Here is a 23770-nt window from a genome sequence, read left to right as displayed (position 1 = left end):
ATAAATATCGATTTCCCATAAGGCCCCGACTGTCATGGCGGCCATTGTGCCGTTCTGATGGCGATCGATGACGCCATTAAAACGACCCTACAACGGGAAAATCTTTTCACACGATTTCCCGCTAGAAAAACTTATGCACCCCCACGATATATACACCAAAACGAAGCCCTCGATGCATAGAACACGATGCAAACACTGTTTTCCGCGTAAACCGAAAATTCGAGCAGTTATCGCGAAAAAACCACTTTGAGACAAAGGGAACAAAGACCGAGGATCTTACCTCACACTTTTTCCATAGAAAAAACGGGGGCACACCCACGAAAATTACGTCAAAATGAAGGGCAGGGTCTAGAGAACACTTTACAAGCACCCTCAATAATTAATTCGCACTTTTCACGATTTCCCGGACGTTTTTCCGGGAGCCCTCCGCCATTTTTAACCACCAGTGACGCCAACAGAAAGAACGAACCGATTACATCATCATCGTATGCGCACGATCGTGTCCGAAGTCTCGCGATCGAACTCGTCGATTTTAAAATGGCGGAGCATGCGCGTTGAGCGCTTGTTTTTGAGCCTGACACAAGCGGGAGCGACAGAGAGGGCGCTAATATTTTGTGGAGGGGATCGGATTTGATGTTCGAACCGATCGTGGTCACGTGGGGACGATGGTGACGTCAGGGAGTTCGAATGGCCGCCGCGAAAAAGGCGGATTTGAATTTTGAATTTGAAAGGGCCGTAACTTGCTCAATTTTTAACCGATTTTTGTGAAAATTGGCTCTAAGGAGAGGGTTTTTAATTTAGAACGAGAAATGTGTCTATAAGATTTTTGAAAAATTGGGAAATTTTAGAGATACAGGGGTAAATTGGAACAAGTGTCAAAATCAAAGTATCTGAGTAGAAAACCTTCAATAATTTCCTCAATTTCCCACAGATTTTCATGAAAATTGGCTTGAAAGAACGGATTTTTAATTTAGAACAATAAGTGTGTCTATAGAAATTTCAAAAATCTGGAAAGTTCCAGAGTTACGGGGGGATATTGAAAATATGACAAACTAGAGAGGGTGTCTAAGAAGAAAACTGGAATATCTGTCTTAATTTCCCACCGATTTTCACGAAAATTAGTTTAAAAGAAACGTTTTTTAATTTCAAACAAAAAATGTACCTACAGAAATTCTCATAAACCCAAATGTTTTTGAGTTAGAGGAGATTTTAGAAAATTTGTCAAAGTTCTTGACAGAGTGTAAGTGAAAACTGCAATAACTTCCCCAATTTTCCACCTATTTTCATGAAAATTGGCTCTAAAGAAAGGATTTTGAATTTAGAACAAAAAACATATCTATGGAAATTTTGAAAAACTGGAAAATGCCAGAGTTAAAGGGAAATGTTGGAAAATGTGCCTGTGCCGAAGACAAAGTGCCATAACTTCCCCAATTTTCCACAGATTTTCGTGAAAGTTGTTTCATTAGAAAAGGTTTTTAATTGTCAACGAAAAATGTATTTACAGAAATTTTCATAAACCCTACTGTTGCTGAGATAAAGGACATTTTGAAAAAACTGCCAGTCATTGGCAGAGTGTGGTCCAAAAACTGGTATAACTTCCCCAATTTTCCACCTATTTTCATGAAAATTGGCTTGAAAGAAAGGATTTTCAATTGCAAACAAAAGATGAATCTACAAAAATTCCCAAAAACTCAACAGTTTAGGAAGTAAAGCAAATTTGAAAAAACCTGCAGTCACTAATCGAGCCTTGGATCAAAATATGCCATAACTTCCCTAATTTTCCACCGATTTTCATGAAAATTATCTCTAATCAAAGGGTTTTTAATTTAGAACAAGAAATGTATCTATGAAAATTTTGATAAATTTGGAAATTTCAAAGATACAGGGGTAAATCGGAACAAGTGTCAAATTAATAGTATATGAGTAGAAAACCTTCAATAATTTCCTCAATTTCCCACCGATTTTCATGAAAATTGGCTTAAAAGAAAGGGTTTTCAATTCCGAATGGAAAATATATCTACAAGAATTTTCATAAACCCAACTGGTTCTGAGTTAAAGGAAATTTTGGAAAATTTGGAGAGTCCTCGACAGAGTGTAATTGAAAAGTGTGATAACTTCCTTAATTTTTTATCGATTTTCATGAAAATTGGCTTGAAAGAAAGGGTATTTAATTTAGAACAATAAGTGTGTCTATAAAAATTTCAAAAATCTGGAAATTTCCAGAGTTACGGGGGGATATTGAAAATATGACAAACTAGAGAGAGCGTCTAAGAGGAAAACTGGAATATCTGTCTTAATTTCCAACCGATTTTCATGAAAATGGGCTTGAAAGAAAGGATTTTTAATTCCAAACAATAAGTGTAAATACAAAAATTCTCATAAACCCAAATGCTTTCGAGTTAGAGGAGATTTTAGAAAATTTGTCAAAGTTCTTGACAGAGTGTAAGTGAAAACTACAATAACTTGCTCAATTTTCCATCAATTTTCATGAAAATTGGCTCTAAAGGAAGGATTTTGAATTTAGAACAAAAAACATATCTATGGAAATTTCGAAAAACTGGAAAATGCCAGAGTTAAAGGGAAATGTTCGAAAATTTGCCTGTGCCGAAGACAAAGTGCCATAATTTCCCCAATTTTCCACCGATTTTCGTGAAAGTTGTTTCATTAGGAAGGGTTTTTAATTGTCAACGAAAAATGTATCTACAGAAATTTGCATAAACCTAACTGGTTTCTAAGATAAATGAAATTTTGAAAAATTTAAAGAGTCCTCGATAGAGTGTAAGTGAAAAGTGTGATAACTTCCCTAATTTTCCGTCGATTTTCATGAAAGTTGTCTCTAGAGAAAGGGTTTTTAATTTAGAACAATAAGTGTTTCTATAAAAAATTTGAAAAATTGGAAGGTTCCAGAGTTATTGGGGGATATCCAAAAATGTGACAAACTAAGGAGAGTGTCTAAGAGAAAAACTGGAATAGCCTTCTTAATTTTCAACCGATTTTCATAAAAGTTGGCTCCAAAGAAAGGGTTTTTAATTTAGAATCATAAATGTATCTATAAAAAAATTTAAAAATTGAAAATTTCTAGAGTTACAGGGGTATTTTCAAAAATATGACAAAATATCAAAGGTGTCTAAGAGGAAAACTGGACTAGTTCCCTTAATTTCCCACCGATTTTCATGAAAATTGTATTGATGCAAAGGGTATTTAATTTAGAACAATAAGTGTATCTATAAAAATTTCAAAAAACTGGAAAGTTCCAGAGTTACAAAGGGATATTGAAAATATGACAAACTATAGGAGATGTCCAAGAGGAAAACTGGAATAGTTTCCATAATTTCCCACCGATTTCCATGAAAATTGGCTTAAAAGAAACGGTTTTCAATTCCGAATGGAAAATATATCTACAAGAATTTTCATAAACCCAACTGGTTCCGAGTTAAAGGAAATTCTTCGTCATCGGACCCATCAGTCTCTGAATTCTCAGATTCTAATGTTAATAATAAATCATGGACCTGATCACCCAGAGGGGGGGCTGTCTGTGTAGACTTGGATCCAAGGATTGAGGTTGGTTTACCTCCATTGACGTTGATTCACCTTGCCTTTGGGACTCTTTGGCCTTCAGATTAATGTTACAGGCAATATGGGTTTAGTATTCCCGCTCTCTTTACCGTCAAACGATTTCGACGAATACCTACTAAATGTTCGCTCAGGAAAACTGGAATAGTTTCCATAGTTTCTCACCGATTTCCATGAAAATTGGCTTGAAAGAAAGGGTATTTAATTTAGAACAATAAGTGTGTCTATAAAAATTTCAAAAATTTGGAAAGTTCCAGAGTTACGAGGGGATATTGAAAATATGACAAACTAGAGAGGGTGTCCAAGAGGAAAACTGGAATATCTGTCTTAATTTCCAACCGATTTTCATGAAAATGGGCTTGACAGAAGGGATTTCTAATTGCAAACAATAAGTGTAAATACAAAAATGTCCATAAACTCAATGGTTTCTGAGTCAAAGAAGAATTTGCAAAATGCTCCAAAGTCGACAGGGTGTGGAGTCAAGAACTGGGATAACTTTGCCAATTTTCCACCGATTTTCACGAAAATTAGTTTAAAAGAAACGTTTCTTAATTTCAAACAAAAAATGTATCTACAGAAATTCTCATAAACCCAAATGCTTTCGAGTTAGAGGAGATTTTAGAAAATATGTCAAAGTTCTCGACAGAGTGTAAGGTGTGATAACTTCCCCAATTTTCCATCAATTTTCGTGAAACTTAGCTCAGAAGAAAGGTTTTTTAATTCCAAACAAAAAAGGCATCTACAAAAATTTCCAAAAACTCAACGGTTTCTGACCTATAGGAAAATGGGTAAATATTACAGTCATTAATCGAGCCTTGATCCAAATATGCAATAATTTCTCCAATTTTCCACTGATTTTCATGAAAATTGGCTCTAAAGAAAGGATTTTCAATTTAGAACAAAAAACATATTTATGGAAATTTTGAAAAACTGGAAAATTCCAGAGTTGAAGGGAAATGTTGGAAAATGTGCCTGTGCCGAAGACAAAGTGCCATAACTTCCCCAATTTTCCACCGATTTTCGTGAAAGTTGTTTCATTAGGAAGGGTTTTTAATTGTCAACGAAAAATGCATCTACAGAAATTTTCATAAACCCAACTGTTGCTGAGATAAAGGAAATTTTGAAAAAATTGCCAGTTATTGAGGGAATGTGGTCCAAAAACCGGGATAACTTTCTCAATTTTCCACCTATTTTCGTGAAAATTGGTTTGAAAGAAAGGATTTTCAATTGCAAACAAAATATGAATCTACAAAAATTCCCAAAAACTCAACAGTTTCGGAACTAAAGGAAATTTCAAAAAAGACCTGCAGTCATTAACCGAGCCTTGGAACAAAATATGCAATAACTTCCCTAATTTTCCACCAATTTTCATGAAAATTGGATTGATGCAAAGAGTTTTTAATTTAGAACAAGAAATGTATCTATAAAAATTTTGAAAAATTGGGAAATTTCAAAGATACAGGGGTAAATTGGAACAAGTGTCAAATTAATAGTATATGAGTAGAAAACCTTCAATAATTTCCTCAACTTCCCACAGATTTCCATGAAAATTGGCTTAAAAGAAACGGTTTTCAATTCCGAATGGAAAATATATCTACAAGAATTTTCATAAACCCAACTGGTTCTGAGTTAAAGGAAATTTTGGAAAATTTGAAGAGTCCTGACAGAGTGTAATTGAAAAGTGTGATAATTTCCCTAAGTTTCCATCGATTTTCATGAAAGTTGGCTCTAAAGAAATGATTTTCAATTGCAAACAAAAGATGAATCTAAAAAAAATCCCAAAAACTTAATAGTTTCTAAATTAAAGGAAATTTCAAAAAACCTGAACCAAATTAACCGAGCCTTGGATCAAAATTTGCAATAACTTCCATAATTTTCCACTGATTTTCTTGAAAGTTGTTTCATTAGGAAGGGTTTTTAATTGTCAACGAAAAATGCATCTACAGAAATTTTGATAAACCTAACTGTTGCCGAGATAAAGGAAATTTTGGAAAAATTGCCAGTCATTGAGGGAGTGTGATCCAAAAACTGGGATAACTTCCCCAATTTTCCACCGATTTTCATGAAAATTATCTCTAATCAAAGGGTTTTTGATTTAGAACAAGAAATGTATCTATGAAAATTTTGAAAAATTGGGAAATTTCCAAGATACAGGGGAAAATTGGAACAAGTGTCAAAATCAAAGTATCTGAGTAGAAAATCTTCAATAATTTCCTCAATTTCCCACCGATTTTCATGAAAATTGGCTTAAAAGAAAGTATTTCTAATTGCAAACAATAAGTGTATATATAAAAATTTCCATAAACTCGATGGTTTCTGAGTCAAAGAAGAATTTGCAAAATGTTCCAAAGTCGACAGGGTGTGGAGTCAAAAACTGGGATAACTTTGCCAATTTTCCACCGATTTTCATAAAAATTAGCTTGAAAGAAAGGATTTTCAATTGCAAACAAAAGATGAATCTACAAAAATTCCCAAAAACCCAACAGTTTCTGAACTAAACGAAATTTCAAAAAAAAAAACTGCAGTCACTATTCGAGCCTAGGATCAAAATATGCAATAACTTCCCTAATTTTCCAACGATTTTCATGAAAATTGCATTGATGCAACGGATTTTTAATTTAGAAGAAGAAATGTATCTGTGAAAATTTTGAAAAAACTGGAAAATGCCAGAGTTAAAGGGAAATGTTGGAAATTGTGCCTGTGCAGAACACAAAGTGCCATAATTTCCCCAATTTTTTACCTATTTGCATGAAAATTGGCTTGAAAGAAAGGATTTTCAATTTAGAACAAAAAACATATCTATGAAAATTTTGAAAAACGGGAAAATTCCAGAGTTGAAGGGAAATGTTGGAAAATGTGCCTATGCTGAAGAATATGCAATAACTTCCCCAATTCTCCATAGATTTTCATGAAAATTGACTTAAAAGAAAGGGATTTTAATGCTAAACAAAAAATGTGTCTACAATAAACAATACAATACTCAATAAATAACAAATGAAATAAACAAATGTACAAACCTTGAGACTCCTTTATACAGAGTAATAAATCTTGAAGAGGGTAAAAAAAATAAAACACATACAACAAACTTTATTGAACCCTAACCAACACAATATGATTAGGGAAAGAAAACTTAATTGTTCATATTTAAAGCGTATTTTTATTGTCGATAGTACCATACATATACGGGGGGGTGTCCCAAAATTAGCGGACGACACGCGAACCCCGTATTCTTTGGTCAAAAATAACCTCACTTTTTCCCAAGGGAGCTAAGTATATACACCTGAAGATGGTTTTTTTTTCACTTATTTTCGAAACGGGGTATTCTCTCCCAATTTTGATAATATGCCAAATTTAGTTGTCGTTTTAAAGGAAGTGAGGTTATTTTTGACCAAAGAATACGGGGTTCGCCACTAATTTTGGGACACTCTGTATATAAATAAATAATAAATCATATTATTAGTAAAGAAAAGCTGTGGTCCAGTCAGTCATCTGCAAACCGCCTCACTGTTGTTGTCGAGAAGTGCCCTCTGGTGGATCCTTTAAATTAATCCAAGGAACCTCTGGAAATTTGTTCTTCTTGGAGCACTATTGTTTGTCTGTACAGTTACAGACTTAAAGTGTACTCACTTAATCTTATATACATTGAAAGAAAACAATTGGCGTTGCACCAATTGTTTTACAATGTCATTTATATTAAACAAAACACTCACTACACAAGAAAAGCACAAAAATGGGCACTACCGATATAAAAGCGAGAAAATATACGAGGGAAAGGCACTATACAGCACCCTGTATACTTTCTAAAGGAAGATATACATAATACCAATCAAAAACGTTGAAAATCTAATCGAATATACGCAAATATATAAAGGTTGTTTTTTAATTAATATAATTAAAGCAAAACCTAATGAAAATGTTGCCAAATTTCACCCAAACTTGAACAAATATTTACCAAATAGTTTTTCTATTAGCATAAATAATTTTTTTTTTTATTATTTAAATATTGTCAATTTAAAGAAAAAACCCTTATTGCGCCCCTGCATTAATCGTAATTCAAAGATATTTAATAATTTTCTTAATTTCCACACAGTATGGCATATTTTACATTAACAAGCGCAAATCCGCAGATTAACAATTTATTATTAATGTTGCCTACCTCTAACCTTACATTTTCCTCTGGATAACTCCGAGAGGGACCACACACCATAGTTGCAATGAAATTTGCGGTTATGTCTGCATAAAAGGAGAGAAAAATAATTGAAGAAAAAAAAACAATGGCAATAACTTGAATATGTGAAAAAAAAACAGCAAAAACACTTAAAACGCCCCATTGCAATAAAAAATCAATCATATCGATTTCCCATAAGGCCTAAACGATGACGTGGCCATTGACGAGGTCAACGACCCGTGAATATTTCCACACGAATTTCCCCAAAAAAACTTATGCCCCCCCCAAGTGAATTATATACCAAAATGAAGCCCTCGGTTCACAGAACACGATTCAAGCACTTTCTTATATGCAACCCAAGAATTTCGCTTCTATTTGCCAAAAAACCAGTTTCGAACAAAGAACAAAGGAACGATTATCTTACCTCAGGATTTACGGTCGAAAAAACTGGTGCACACCCATGAAAATTACATCAAAACGAAGCTCGCGCTTTAGAGAACACTTTTCAAGCACTTTTCACAATTAATTCCCACTTTTCCCGAGTTCCTGGACGATTTTCCAGGAGCTCCCCCCGATTTCGGCAGCCGGTGCGCAAATTCCCCCAACTTTTGACGCCGGGCATGCGCCTTCGGCTCTTGTTTCGGAGCCTGTCACAAAAAAGAGAGCGAGAGAGAGATATTTTGCGCAGTACTACCAACCCAAAATTTGTTTCTGTAAAAATTTGGTTATGTTTGTGTTTACAATAATAGGACCATTACAAATAAATACAGCAACAAAAGCCAAAGTTGCTGTATTTATTTGTAAAAAAAAAATTAAAGGTGGTTTAATCCCTTTTAAGGATATGTATGGTACTTTATGCAAGAAATAGCCGAATTTTTGAAAATAAAGTTGAGAGGTCCAAGTTTCCGAGACACCACCAGGCCCCAACACTCAAAATGAAATAACTTGACTTCTGATTATCCAATTTTCATGATTTTGGTATTGGAAGCTTTGGAAGAACGTTCTATAGCTTTGAAGGTATCACTGATTGAAAATGGTTGAGGAAAACTGACTTTATGGGGGAACTTATGAAAATCACTTAGTCGAGGACCAGTTTTGATACAATCTGGGATAACTTTGCTTCTTTTTATCAGATTTGCTTGATTTTGGTATTGATAGCTTTAGAGGAACGTTCTGCAACTTTTGAGACATAAATCAATCAAATTGGTTCAGCAGAACTGCTTTTATATACAAATTTGTTAAAGTTCACCGAGAAAACTCACACTCTTGGTAGAAACTGGAATAATTTTTGTTCTATTCATCAGATTTGCTTCATTTTGGTCTTGAAAGATTCAGAAGAACGTTCTGCAACTTCTAAGACATAAATGATCGAAATTGGTTGAGTAGAACCGACTTTATTCATAAATATGTTAAAGTCCACCACCAAGAGACCCTCAATTACTATAAACTGCAATAAATATTGTTCTATTCATCAGATTTGCTTGATTTTGGTTTTGAAAGGTTCAGAGGAGTATTCTGCAACTTTGAAGACTTGAATCATTAAAATCGGTTCAGAAAAACTGACTATATCCATAGATTTGTTAAGGTCTACCTGAGAGAACTGACTCTTGGTACAAAGTGCAATAACTCTGGTTCTTTTCATCAGATTTGCTTGATTTTGGTCTTCAAAGGTTAAGAAGAACGTTCTGCAACTTTAAAGACATAAATGATCAAAATTAGTTGAGTTGAACTAACTTTATTCAAAAATATGTTAAAGTCCACCACCAAGAGACCCTCAATTGGTACAAAATGCAATAACTTTTGTTCTATTTATCAGATTTGCTTCATTTTGGTCTTGAAAGATTGCGAAGAACGTTCTGCAACTTTGAAGACATAAATGATCCAAATTGGTTGAGTAGAACTGACTTTATTCATAAATATGTTAAAGTCCACCACCAAGAGACCCCCAATTGCTATAAACTGCAATAAATTTTGTTCTATTCATCAGATTTGCCTGATTTTGGTCTTGAAAGATTGAGAAGAACATTGTGCAACTTTAGAGACATAAATGATCCAAATTGGTTGAGTACAACCGACTTTATTTAAAAATATGTTAAAGTCCACCCCTAAGAGACCCTCAATTGGTACAAACTGCAATAACTTTTGTTCTATTCATCAGATTTGCTTGATTTTGGTTTTGAAAGCTTCAGAGGAGTGTTCTGAAACTTTGAAGACTTGAATCATTAAAATCGGTTCACAAAAACTGACTATATCAATGAATTTGTTAAATGTCTACCTGAGAGAACTGTCTCTTGGTATAAAGTGCAATAACTCTTGTTCTGTTCATCAGATTTGCTTGATTTTTGTCTTGAAAGATTGAGAAGAACGTTCTGCAACTTTGAAGACATAAACGATCCAAATTGGTTGAGTAGAACTGACTTTATTCATAAATATGTTAAAGTCCACCACCAAGAGACCCTCAATTGGTACAAACTGCAATAACTTCTTTTCTATTCATCAGATTTCCTTGATTTTGGTTTTGAAAGCTTCAGAGGAGTGTTCTGAAACTTTGAAGACTTGAATCATTAAAATCGGTTCACAAAAACTGACTATATCAATGGATTTGTTAAATGTCTACCTGAGAGAACTGTCTTTGGGTATAAAGTGCAATAACTCTGGTTCTATTCATCAGATTTGCCTGATTTTGGTCTTGAAAGATTGAGAAGAACGTTCTGCAACTTTCAAGACATAAATGATCCAAATTGGTTGAGTAGAACTAACTTTATTCAAAAATATGTTAAAGTCCACCCCTAAGAGACCCTCAATTGGTACAAACTGCAATAACTTCTGCTCTATTCATCAGATTTCCTTGATTTTGGTTTTGAAAGGTTCAGAGGAGTATTCTGCAACTCTAAAGACATGAATCATTAAAATCGGTTCAGAAAAACTGACTATATCAATAGATTTGTTAAGGTCTAGCTTAGAGAAGTGTCTCTTGGTACAAAGTGCAATAACTCTGGTTTTATTCATCAGATTTGCTTGATTTTGGTCTTGAAAGTTTGTGAAGAACGTTCTACAGCTTTTGAGACGTAAATCAATCAATTTAGAATACAAAGTTATCAAAAGTAGCTACCTCGTATCTAGACTCAAATTGTAAATATACATACAAGCACATTTAAAATACCTATATTAAACGAAGAGGTCAAACATCAAACAGTATGCAAAACATCACAAGAGGATGAATCAAAAAAGCCACACTTATTTTCTAAATTTGGGTTATTTGCCTTTTGAAGAATCCTTGTAAGGGAATCATTATGCCTCTAATTTGTTGAATTGGCCAACATTAAAGGTAATGTTGCCCCAGAATCTTAGGACAATCTATACGAGAATTGAGCACACCATGTAGAAAACACATGTCCAGCAAATATCCCTTCTATGTTTCAATGTGTTTAGCTCGAGTATGGATAAGTAAAACTATCTCTACTTAAACCCATTCTAGAGGCCGCTATTCTAATAAACTTCCATTCCAAGGGTACTTTCAATATATTGAAAATGCACCTGATAGAATGGTGACCACATTACAAAACATATCAATGGATTTGTTAAATGTCTATTTGAGAGAACTGTCTCTTGGTGCAAAGTGTAATAACTCTGATTCTTTTCATCAGATTTGCTTGATTTTTGTCTTGAAAGATTGAGAAGAACGTTCTGCAACTTTGAAGACATAAACGATCCAAATTGGTTGAGTAGAACTGATTTTATTCATAAATATGTTAAAGTACACCACCAAGAGACCCTCAATAGGTACAAAGTGGAATAACCTATTCTATTCATCAAATTTCCTTGATTTTGGTTTTGAAAGCTTCAGAGGAGTATTCTGCAACTTTGAAGACATGAATCGTTAAAATCGGTTCAGCAAAACTGACTATATCAATAGATTTGTTAAAGTCTACCTGAGAGAACTGTCTTTGGGTACAAAGTGCAATAACTCTGGTTCTATTTATCAGATTTGCTTGATTTTGGTCTTGAGAGCTTGAGAAGAACGTTCTGCAACTTTGAAGACATAAATGATCCAAATTGGTTGAGTAGAACTAACTTTATTCATAAATATGTTAAAGCTCACCCCTAAGAAACCCTCAATTGGTACAAAATGCAATGACTTCTGTTCTATTCATCAAATTTCCTTGATTTTGGTTTTGAAAGCTTCAGAATAGGATTCTGCAACTTTAAATACATGAATCATTAAAATCGGTTCAGAAAAACTGACTATATCAATAGATTTGTTAAATGTCTACCTGAAAGAACTGTCTCTTGGTACAAAGTGCAATAACTCTTGTTCTATACAACAGATTTGCTTGATTTTGGTCTTGAAAGTTTGAGAAGAACGTTCTGCAACTTTCAAGACATAAATGATCCAAATTGGTTGAGTATAACTGACTTTATCCATTAATATGTTAAAGTACACTACCAAGAGACCCTCAATTGGTACAAACCTCAATAACTTCTGTTCTATTCATCAGATTTCCTTGATTTTGGTTTTGAAAGATTAAGAAGAATGTTCTGCAACTTTTAAGACATAAACCATTGAAATCAAATCAATAGAACCGACTATATCCATAAATATACCCAATCATTCATTTATGACCAGAATTTGTTCAGATATAGACATGACATGGTCTGATCAATAGAAAGAAATGCACCTGACCTTCAAAGGATAAATCTCATATACTTGACAAATTCTATTGATAGCAAATTCACGGTTAGATCTGACCAGAAAGTCTATATAAATGATCTCTTTACGAGGTCTAACATTCTATTTGCCTTAGATGTAATAGGATCAGAGTGATGAGAATAATGAAACTTAGGATTCAAGTAGACATCAAGATCCTTTAATACCAAGTAGCATTATTAATTGAGTATACTACAGACTACCAACTTCGCTCTTTACTAAATCATATGAAGCAACATTTATTAACATGTCATGTGGAACTCCTGAAGAAGCCTTAAAAAGCATCGAAACAAGCAACCACCACCCCAGTTCTTAACATGGTGCTCACACAATTGTTTTAATATCATTATTTAATCCCAGATAACAAGGGGTCAGTGATGCCAAGGTTTGACAGTAGATGAATCATCGAAATTGATTGGTTAAGTTTGTCAAAGGCTTTATTAAAATCATCAAAAATGCCCACTGTTCAATTTGTGTTGTTGTTGTTCAACTAGAACCTCTTGATTTGAAGTTGGAGTGACTGGGGAACCTTCACTTTGAGGGTTTTGTTATAAATAAAAGGCTTTTAACAGCCTCAATATCTCTTTCTAATTTTATTTATTATGACATGACGACGTTTCGTCTCGGCTTTGAGACCTCTTCAGGTGGCTAGGATACAAACCAAGCAACAGGTATTGAATTTCAAAACATTTAACAACAAACACAAAGATCTGAACGTTTTATATTTCTATGGTCAACTTTCTGTTTGTTAAATGTTTTGAAATTCAATAACTGTTGCTTGGTTTGTATCCTAGCCACCTGAAGAAGTCTCAAAGTCGAGACGAAACGTCGTCATGCCATAATGAATAAAAGTACGAAAGACTTTTAATTCATACATTACTTACATACATACATACTACCTTAATTCATAAATTTACTAAAGTCCACCATTAAGACAACATTCTCTTTGTACAAACTAGAATAACTTCTATTCTATTCATCAAATTTACATGATTTAGCTTGAGTATGGATAAGTAAAATTCTCTCTAACTAAACCCATTCTAGAGTCACTTTAGTAAACTTCCATTGTACCCTTTCAATATATTGAAAATACACCTGATAGGATAGTGACCACATTACAAAAAAACAGTATTCTTTTATATAAGTACAAATTTCTTAAAAGTCTATTGAGGAAACCCACTCTTGGTACAAAATGGAATAACTTCTGTTCTATACAAGAGATTTGCTTGATTTTGGTCTTGAAACATTGAGAAGAATGTTCTGCAACTTTAGAGACATAAATGACCCAAATTGGATGAGTACAACTGACTTTATTCAAAAATATGTGAAAGTGAACCACCAAGAGACCCTCAATTGGTACAAATTGCAATAACATCTGTTCTATTCATCAGATTTGCATGATTTTTGTCTTGAAAGATTAAGAAGAACGTTCTGCAACTTTAAAGAAATAAATGATTCAAATTGGTTGAGAAGTAGTGACATTATTCATCAATTTATGAAAGTCTATCACCAACAGAAGCCTGTCTTGGTACAAAGTGGAATAATTTTTGTTTTATTCATCAGATTTACTTCATTTTGGTCTTGAAAGCTTGAGAAGAACATTCTGCAACTTTAGAGACATAAATGATCCAAATTGGATGGGTAGAACTGACTTTATTCAAAAATATGTTAAAGGTTACCCCTAAGAGACCCTCAATTGGTACAAACTTTAATAACTCCTGTTCTATTCATCAAATTTCCTTGATTTTGGTTTTGAAAGCTTCAGAATAGTATTCTGCAACTTTAAATACATGAATCATTAAAATCGGTTCAGAAAAACTGACTATATCCATAGATTTGTTAAGGTCTTCCTGAGAGAACTGACTCTTGGTACAAAGTGCAATAACTCTGGTTCTATTTATCAGATTTGCTTGATTTTGCCCTTAAAAGCTTCAAAAGAATGTTCTGCAACTTTGAAGACATAAATGATCCAAATTAGTTGAGTAGAACTGACTTTATTCATAAATATGTTAAAGTACATCACCAAGAGAACCTCAATTGCTATAAACTGCAATAACTTTTGTTCTATTCATCAGATTTGCCTGATTTTGGTCTTGAAAGATTGAGAAGAACCTTCTGCAGCTTTGAAGACATAAATGACCCAAATTGGTTAAGCAGAACTCACTTTATTCATAATTATGTCAAAGTACAGCACTAAGAGACCCTCAATGGGTACAAAGTGGAATAACTTCTGTTCTATTCATCAGAATTACTTGATTTTGGTTTTGAAAACTTCAGAGGAGTATTCTGCAACTTTGAAGGCTTGAATCATTAAAATCGGTTCAGCAAAACTGACTATATCAATAGATTTGTTAAATGTCTACCTGAGAGAACTGTCTCTTGGTACAAAGTGCAATAACTCTTGTTCTATTCATCAGATTTACTTGAATTTGGTCTTGAAAGCTTGAGAAGAACATTCTGCAACTTTGAAGACATAAATGATCCAAATTGGTTGAGTAGAACTGACTTTATTCATAATTATGTTAAAGTACATCACCAAGAGAACCTCAATTGCTATAAACTGCAATAACTTCTGTTCTATACAACAGATTTGCTTGATTTTGGTCTTGAAAGATTGAGAAGAACGTTCTGCAGCTTTAAAGACATAAATGACCCAAATTGGTTAAGCAGAACTCACTTTATTCATAATTATGTCAAAGTACAGCACTAAGAGACCCTCAATGGGTACAAAGTGGAATAACTTCTGTTCTATTCATCAGATTTCCTTGATTTTAGAACAGCCTCGACACATTGAAGAACTTCTAATTTACAGGGAACAGACCTTGATCTCAAGAATCCTGAATACTTTGTACCTACAATAAAGGGAGATAGCAACATCTCTTGAAATTGCAGTGTTATAAATAAAGCAGTAATGTAATAATGCAGTTTATAACATGAGTAGAGGTTATTAGAACCTCGGATACTAAATTAAACCTACATTCGTTATACTAGTGCAATACATCCAGAGGTTAGATTTAGAATATGATCTTTAAATCAATACCAAGGGAACTTTTCAACAGTTTTCTCTATTTTGCAAAGAGGACTCTTGATTAAACATCATGGAAACCCTGGATGTCACACTTGAACCTCACATTAAACAGCTCAGCCTGATTGATAAAATCTTAAGTTCTTCACAAAAAATTGAGCTCTAATGCAATCACAATCTTTAGGCAGTCCATAATAGGGAAAACAGCAAGAATAATAATGTTTCTAACTGAACCTTGACTCAAGTTATCCTGAATCAGACAAAGATCCTGTATATTGTAACTCTTTGAACCGGATTTGATAAAGAACAGTACCGTGAAATGGGGGTGAATTTGATTTCGCGGGGCGACTTTGATCACCATTATCAAAATATTTTACATTTAAATTTCCCGCGCATATTAAGTGCCGATTTTTTCCGTTCGGTAAAAAAAAAATCGTATTCAGGAATGGTGTAGCTAGTGATCCATGGCCATGTTTTATGTCAGTTAAACGTTTTTTTTTTGGAGTTTGCGGCTCTCAAACATGTAAGTAATATTTAGACAAAAATATAACCTTCCAAAGTTTGACTGATATTTAAAAATACATGCAAATTGTGGATATGTGCGTGATATATTTAGTTTAAACCCTTGACTACAACATACCAAAAGTTCAACCCTGTACATCAAGTCTAAATAAGAAATTTCGCAATTTTTGGAAACCAGTTTTGGGTCAACTTTCTGAGACACCCTGTACATTTACGAAAAAAAGTGTAGTAAGGGGATAATTAGTTTCAACCCTTAACTATAACATACCAAAAGTTCAACCCTGTACAACAAGTCTAAACAAGAAATTTCGCAATTTTTGGAAACCAGTTTCGGGTCAACTTTCTGGTATTTGATAAACTTTGACTCAATTTCCTGAGACACCCTGTACATTTACGGAAAAAAGTGTAGTAAGGGGATAATTAGATTCAACCCTGGACTATAACATACCAAAAGTTCAACCCTGTACAACAAGTCTAAATAAGAAATTTCGCAATTTTTGAAAACCAGTTTTGGGTCAACTTTCTGATAGTTGATAAGCTTTGACTCAATTTCCTGAGACACCCTGTACATTTACGAAAAAAAGTGTAGTAAGGGGATAATTAGTTTCAACCCTTGACTATAACATACCAAAAGTTCAACCCTGTACAACAAGTCTAAATAAGAAATTTCGCAATTTTTGAAAACCAGTTTTTGGTCAACTTTCTGATATTTGATAAACTTTGACTGAATTTTCTGGGACACTCTGTACATTTACGAAAAAAAGTGTAGTAAGGGGATAATTAGTTTCAACCCTGGACTATAACATACCAAAAGTTCAACCCTGTACAACAAGTCTAAATAAGAAATTTCGCAATTTTTGAAAACCAGTTTTTGGTCAACTTTCTGATATTTGACAAACTTTGACTGAATTTTCTGGGACACCCTGTACATTTACGAAAAAAAGTGTAGTAAGGGGATAATTAGATTCAACCCTTGACTACAACATACCAAAAGTTCAACCTTGTACAACAAGTCTAAATAAGAAATTCCGCAATTTTTGAAAACCAGTTTTTGGTCAACTTTCTGATATTTGACAAACTTTGACTGAATTTTCTGGGACACCCTGTACATTTACGAAAAAAAGTGTAGTAAGGGGATAATTAGATTCAACCCTTGACTACAACATACCAAAAGTTCAACCTTGTACAACAAGTCTAAATAAGAAATTCCGCAATTTTTGAAAACCAGTTTTTGGTCAACTTTCTGATATTTGACAAACTTTGACTGAATTTTCTGGGACACCCTGTACATTTACGAAAAAAAGTGTAGTAAGGGGATAATTAGTTTCAACCCTGGACTATAACATACCAAAAGTTCAACTCTGTACAACAAGTATAATAGATACCATGGGCGTCATGTTAAAAGTAACGGCGGGCAAACCGTTTTTAGCTCCAATGAAGAGCAATCAATTCTTAAATGTGTTGCTATTTGTGGCGAATGGGGGTTTCCTCTTAATTTAACAGATTTAAGGCATATGGCAAAAAACCTTCTAGATACCCAAGGTCGTTCAGTGGCAAAATTTAAGGACAATTTACCCGGTACCGATTGGGTATTTTCGCTGTTAAAAAGACATAACAATGTAATAACTCAAAGGCTTACAGCTAATTAAAAGGGCTCGTGCTGATGTTTCCAGGCAAACATTAACAGAATATTTTGAAAACCTTTAGAGCAGATACGATTTTGCAAAATCCTTTTAGGGCATCCATACACAATCATTTATGATTAATTTTAATATCGATACGCTTAGTTATCAAAAGAGTTATAAGCAAATTTACAAACGAAATGATCAATTTAACCGATAAGTAAGTACTCGATGATCGACACAATCAACTGTCTTGGATAAATCACGAAACACTTCTCCCCAAAAAATTTAAAACAGCACCATGGCTATTATATTGTACACGTTTTAATTCCCACCATGTTCCCCCTTTAACAATAAACAATACAAACTTTATTAAAAACAATAAACAAATGTACAAACCTTGAGGCTCCTTTACGGAGTAGTAAATCTTGAAGAGGGTAAAAAAAATAAAACACATACAACAGACTTTATTGAACCCTAACCAACAATATGATTAGGGAAAGAAAACTCAATTTTTCAAATTTAAAGCATGTTCTTATTGTCAATGGTACAATACATATATATAAATAAATACAATATAAATAAATCAAATAGTAAATAAAGTCTGTGGTCCAGTCATCTGCAAACTGCTGCCCTGTTGTCGAGAAGTGCCCTCTGGTGACTCTTGAAACAAAACAAAGTCTGTACGGGTGGATCCTTTAAATGAATCCAAGGAACCTCTGGTCCAGAATAGCAAATTACATTCAAAGAAAACAATTGGCATTACACCAATTGTTTTACAACATCATTTATATTAAACAAATATTATACACATAAATGCACAATCACTACACAAAAAGCACAAATATAAGCACTACCGAGGTCAAAGCGAGAAGATATGCAAGGGAAAGCAGTTTAAGGGCACCCTGTATATCTTTTAAAGAAAGATATACATGATAACAAGCAAAAACGTTAAAAATGTACGCAAATATGTACAATAAGTTCATTCAATATTTTATAATGAAACAAAAAATAATTGAAGCGAGAACCTTATAAAAATGTTGCTAAATTCTACAAAAATTATTTCTTGCATTTATTACTTAAGCATTGTCAATTTTAAAAAAAAACCTTAATGCAACCCTGTATTTTTTTTGTAAATATTGCCAAATTTAAAATAAAAATTGCAAAGATATCAAGTTGCAAGGCAGCATTAGCAATTTTTTAAATTATTAAGCACAAATTGCATAATACAAGAAATTAATGTTGCTTACTTTTACTTTTTTTACCTCCGGGAGGTATTTGCTCGAGTCCTCTCCTGTCCCTGTTCTGTTCGACCTCCTCTGGACTCGATAACTACTAACCCAGAGGGGCCATTTGCGAGGTTATGTCTGGAAAAGAGGGACAAGTCATGAAAGAATTAAGGAGGAAACACTTAAATATGAATATTTTCATGAAAAATTGAGATTTCATTGGACCGTTTCATTATAAGACACTTGTAACAAGGACATGAGACAATATAATTAAAAAAAAAATAAATAAAAATCCAAAGAATTTAATTAAATTTTCATGAAAAATCAATAAAAAAAATTTAAAAAAATCATTTAAACTCAATAAACACCATCAAAAAAACGTAAATCCGCCCCATTTAAAACGTTTCAATAAATATCGATAACAATATCGATTTCCCATAAGGCCCGAAAACGATGGCGGCCATTGTGCCGTTCCGATGGCGATCGGTGACGCCATCGAAACGACCCTACAACGGGAAAATCTTTTCACACGATTTCCCGCTAGAAAAACTTATGCACCCCCACGATATATACACCAAAACGAAGCCCTCGATGCATAGAAGACGATGCAAATACTGTTTTTCACGTAAATCGAAACTTCGAACAGTTATCGCGAAAAAACCACTTTGAGACAAAGGGAACAAAGACCCATGATCTTACCTCACAGTTTTCCCATAGAAAAAACGGGGGCACACCCATGAAAGTTACATCAAAATGAAGCGCAGGGTCTAGAGAACACTTTACAAGCACTCTCCATAATTAATGCCCACTTTTCCCGATTTCCCGGACGTTTTTCCGGGAGCCCTCCGCCATTTTTAACAACCAGTGACGACACAGCTAACGGAAAGAAGGAACGGATTACATCATCATCATATGCGCGATCGTGTCCGCTGTCTCGCGACCAATCAGGATCGAACACGTTGATTTAAAAATGGCGGAGTATGCGCACCGAGAACTTGTTTCGGGGCATGATACAAGCGGGAGCGAGAGAGAGGGAGCTAATTCTGGAGCGGATCGGATTTGATATTCGAACCGGTCGTGGTCACGTGGGACGAAGGTGACGTCAGGAGATTAAATGGCCGCGAAAAAAGGCGGATTTGAATGATTTTTTATGGATGAATGAGATACAAAGGGCCGTGACTTTCTCAATTTTGCACAGATTTTCATGAAAATTGGCTCTAAGGAGAGGGTTTTTAATTTAGAACGAGAAATGTATCTATAAAAATTTGGAAAAACTGGGAAATTTCAGAGATAAAGGGGCTAATTGAAACATGTCAAAGTGGAAAATCTTCAATAAATTCCTCAATTTTCCATAGATTTTCATGAAAATTGGCTTAAAAGAAAGGGTTTTTAATTCCAAATGAAAAATATATCTACAAAGATTTTCATAAACCCAACTGTTTCTGAGTTAAAGGAAACTTTAGAAAATTTAAAGAGTCCTCGACAGAGTGTAAGTGAAAACTATGATAACTCCCCTAATTTTCCATTGATTTTCATGAAAGTTGGCTCTAAGGAAAGGGTTTTTAATTTAGAACAAGAAATGTATCCATGAAAATTTTGAAAAAACAAGGAAATTCCAAAGTAACATGAAAATGTTTGAAAATGCTTCCAAGACAAAGTGCCATAATTTCCCCAATTTCCCATCGATTTTCCTAAAAGTTAGTTCACAGGAAAGAATATTTGATTCCAAACAAAGAATGTATCTACAAAAATGTTCATAAATCCAACTGTTTCCGAGCCAAGGGTAATTTTGGAAAATTTGCCATAGTGCTCGACACAATGAAAATCAAAAAGTGCAATAACTTCCCTAATTTTCCACAGATTTTGATAAAAATAGGCTTTAAAGAAAGGATTTTTGATGTCAAATAAAAAATGTGTCTACAAAAATTCCCAAAAACCCAATAGTTTTTGAATCAAAGTGAAATTTAGAAAATTTGAAGAGTCCTTGACAGGGTGTAAGTGAAAAGTATAATAACTTCCCCAATTTTGCATAGATTTTCATGAAAATTGGCTTAAAAGAAAGGGTGTTAAATTTCAAATGGAAAATATATTTACAATAATTTCCATAAACCCAATAGTTTTTGAATTAAAGAGAAATTTGGAAAATTTGCCAAAGTCCTCGACAGAGTGTAAATGAAAATTGTGATAACTTCCCCAATTTTTCATCAATTTTCAGGAAAGTTGGATCTAAAGAAAGGATTTTTAATTTAGAAGAAGAAATGTATCTATGAAAATTTCAAAAAAATTAAAAATTTCAGAGTTAAAGGCATGGCAGGAATATGTGTCTAAGTGGAAAACCTTTATTAATTTCCTGAATTTTCCACATATTTTCATGAAAGTTGGCTTAAAAGAAAGGGTTTTTAATTGCAAACAAATGCGTCTACAAAAATTCCCGAAAATCCAATGGTTTCTCATCTAATGGAATTTTTTTCTGAATCCTGGAGTCAATAACCAAGCCTTGGACAAAATATGCAATAATTTCCCTAATTTTCCACCGATTTTCATGAAAATTACTTCCAAGGAAAGGAATTTTAATTTAGAACAAGAAATATATCTGCAGAAATTTTCATAAACCCAACTGTTTTTGAATTAAAGAAATTTTAAAAAACTTGTCAAAGTTCTCGACAGAGTGTCAGTGAAAACTACAATAACTTCCCTAATTTTTGATCAATTGTCACAAAATTTAGCTCAAAAGAAGCGTTTTTTAATTCCAAACAAAAAATGTATCTATAAAAATTGCCAAGAACCCAATGGGTTCTCAGCTAATGAAAATTTGAAAAATCCTGGAATCATTACCCGAGAGCCTTGGTCAAAAACTGGGATAACTTGCCCAATTTCCCACGGATTTTCATGAAAATTGTCTTAAAAGAAACATTTTTTAATTCCAAACAAAAAATGTATCTACTAAAATTTTCATAAACCCAACTGTTTCTGAGTTAAAGGAACTTTTGGAAAATTTGCTAAAAAAAAGTCAAAAGTGCAATAACTTCTTCAATTTTTCATCGATTTTCATGAAAATTGCTTTAAAAGAAAGAGTTTTTAATTCCTAATGAAAAATGGATCCACAGAAATTTTCATAAACTGAATAGTTTTTGAATCAAAGAAAAATTTGAAGTCCTCGACAAAGAGTAAGTGAAAAGTATGATAACTTCCTCAATTTTCCTCAAATTTTCATCAAAATTGGCTCAAAAGAAAGGGTGTTTAATTCCAAATGAAGAATATATCTACAAAAATTTCTATAAACCCAATAGTTTTTGAATCAAAGAGAAATTTGGAAAATTTGCCAAACTCCTCAACAGTGTGTAAGTGAAAATTGTGATAACTTCCCTAATTTTCCATCAATTTTCATGAATGTTGGCTCTAGAGAAAGGGTTTTTAATTTGGAACAATAAGTGTCTCTATAAAAAATTCGAAAAATTGGAAAGTTCCAGAGTTATTGGGGATATCCAAAAATGTGACCAACCAAATAGGGTGTCTAGTGGACAACTGGAATAGCTTCCTTATTTTTCAACCGATTTTCATAAAAGTTGGCTCTAAAGAAAGGGATTTTAATTTAGAACAAGAAATGTATCTATAAAAACTTTAAAAAATTTGAAAATTTCAGAGTTAGTGTCAAAATTAGTCAAAGTATCAATTAGAAAATCTTCAATAATTTCCTCAATTTTACACAGATTTTCATGAAAATTGGCTTAAAAGAGAGGGTGTTAAATTCCAAATAAACCATATATCTACAAGAATTCCTATAAACCCAATAGTTTTTGCATCAAAGAGAAATTTGGAAAAAGTCCTCGACAGAGTGTAAGTGAAAATTGTCATAACTTCTCTAATTTTCCATCAATTTTCATGAATGTGGGCTCTAGAGAAAGGGTTTTTAATTTAGAACAATAAATGTATCTATAAAAAAATTGAAAAATTGGAAGGTTCCAGAGTTATTGGGGGATATTCAAAAATGTGACAAACTAAGGAGGGTGTCTTAGAGAAAAACTGGAATAGCTTTCTTAATTTTCAACCGATTTTTATAAAAGTTGGCTTTAAAGAAAGGGTGTTAAATTCCAAATGAAAAACATATCTACAAGAAGTCCCATAAACCCAATAGTTTTTGCATCAAAGAGAAATTTGGAAAATTTGCTAAGTCCTCGACAGAGTGTAAGTGAAAATGGTGATAACTTCCCTAATTTTTCATCAATTTTCATGAATATGGGCTCTAGAGACAGGGTTTTTAATTTGGAACAATAAATGTACCTATGAAAATTTTTAAAAACTGAAAAATTCCAGAGTAAAAGGGAAATGTTGGAAAATGCTTTTCCCCAATTTTCCATCGATTTTTCTAAAACTCGGATCTCAGGAAAGACATTTTAATTATAAACGAAAAATGTATCTACAAAAATTTTCTTAAACCCAACCGTTTCTGAGTCAAGGGAAATTTTGAAAGACTTGCTAATGTTGTCAACAGAATGAAAGTCAAAAGCTGGGATAACTTGCCCAATTTCCCACGGATTTTCATGAAAATTGGCTTGAAAGAAAGGATTTCTAATTGCAAACGAAAAATGTATCTACAGAAAATTTTGTAAACCCAACTGTTTCTAAGTTAAAGGCACTTTTGGAAAATTTGCCACAAAAAAGTCAAAAGTGCAATAACTTCTTCAATTTTCCATCGATTTTCATGAAAATTGTCTCTGAGGAAAGGATTTTTAGTTTAGAACAAAAGATGTCTTTACAAGAATTTAGAAATTTTGGACAATTTCAGAGTTACAGAGCAAAATGGGAAAATGAGTTTCCCTCGAACAGTAACAACAGAAATACAATATACAATACATAAAATAACAGATAAAATAAATAAATGTACAAACCTTCAAGCTCCTTTATAGAGCAATAAATCTTGAA

The 23770-nt window shown here is 33.3% G+C and overlaps 2 long non-coding RNA genes across 2 annotated transcripts in view; one reads left to right on the top strand and one right to left on the bottom strand.

Annotated features, from left to right (window-relative positions):
- LOC126747711 (uncharacterized) overlaps positions 1-23770 on the top strand; it is a 52183-nt gene that overhangs the window by 7471 nt on the left and 20942 nt on the right. The gene's annotated exons all lie outside the window — the stretch shown is intronic.
- Positions 18131-19730, bottom strand: LOC126747712 (uncharacterized). The gene is made up of 3 exons (XR_007664346.1): positions 19547-19730; positions 18869-18985; positions 18131-18281 (listed from the first exon to the last, which is right to left on the bottom strand). It is a non-coding gene; the product is annotated as an uncharacterized LOC126747712 (long non-coding RNA).

Source organism: Anthonomus grandis, chromosome 19 (genome assembly GCF_022605725.1).
Source record: "Anthonomus grandis grandis chromosome 19, icAntGran1.3, whole genome shotgun sequence".
In the NCBI taxonomy this organism is placed as follows: Eukaryota; Metazoa; Arthropoda; class Insecta; order Coleoptera; family Curculionidae; genus Anthonomus; species Anthonomus grandis.
The sequence above is the reverse complement of the archived record's forward strand: the minus strand, read 5'-3'. Positions and strand labels throughout refer to the sequence as shown.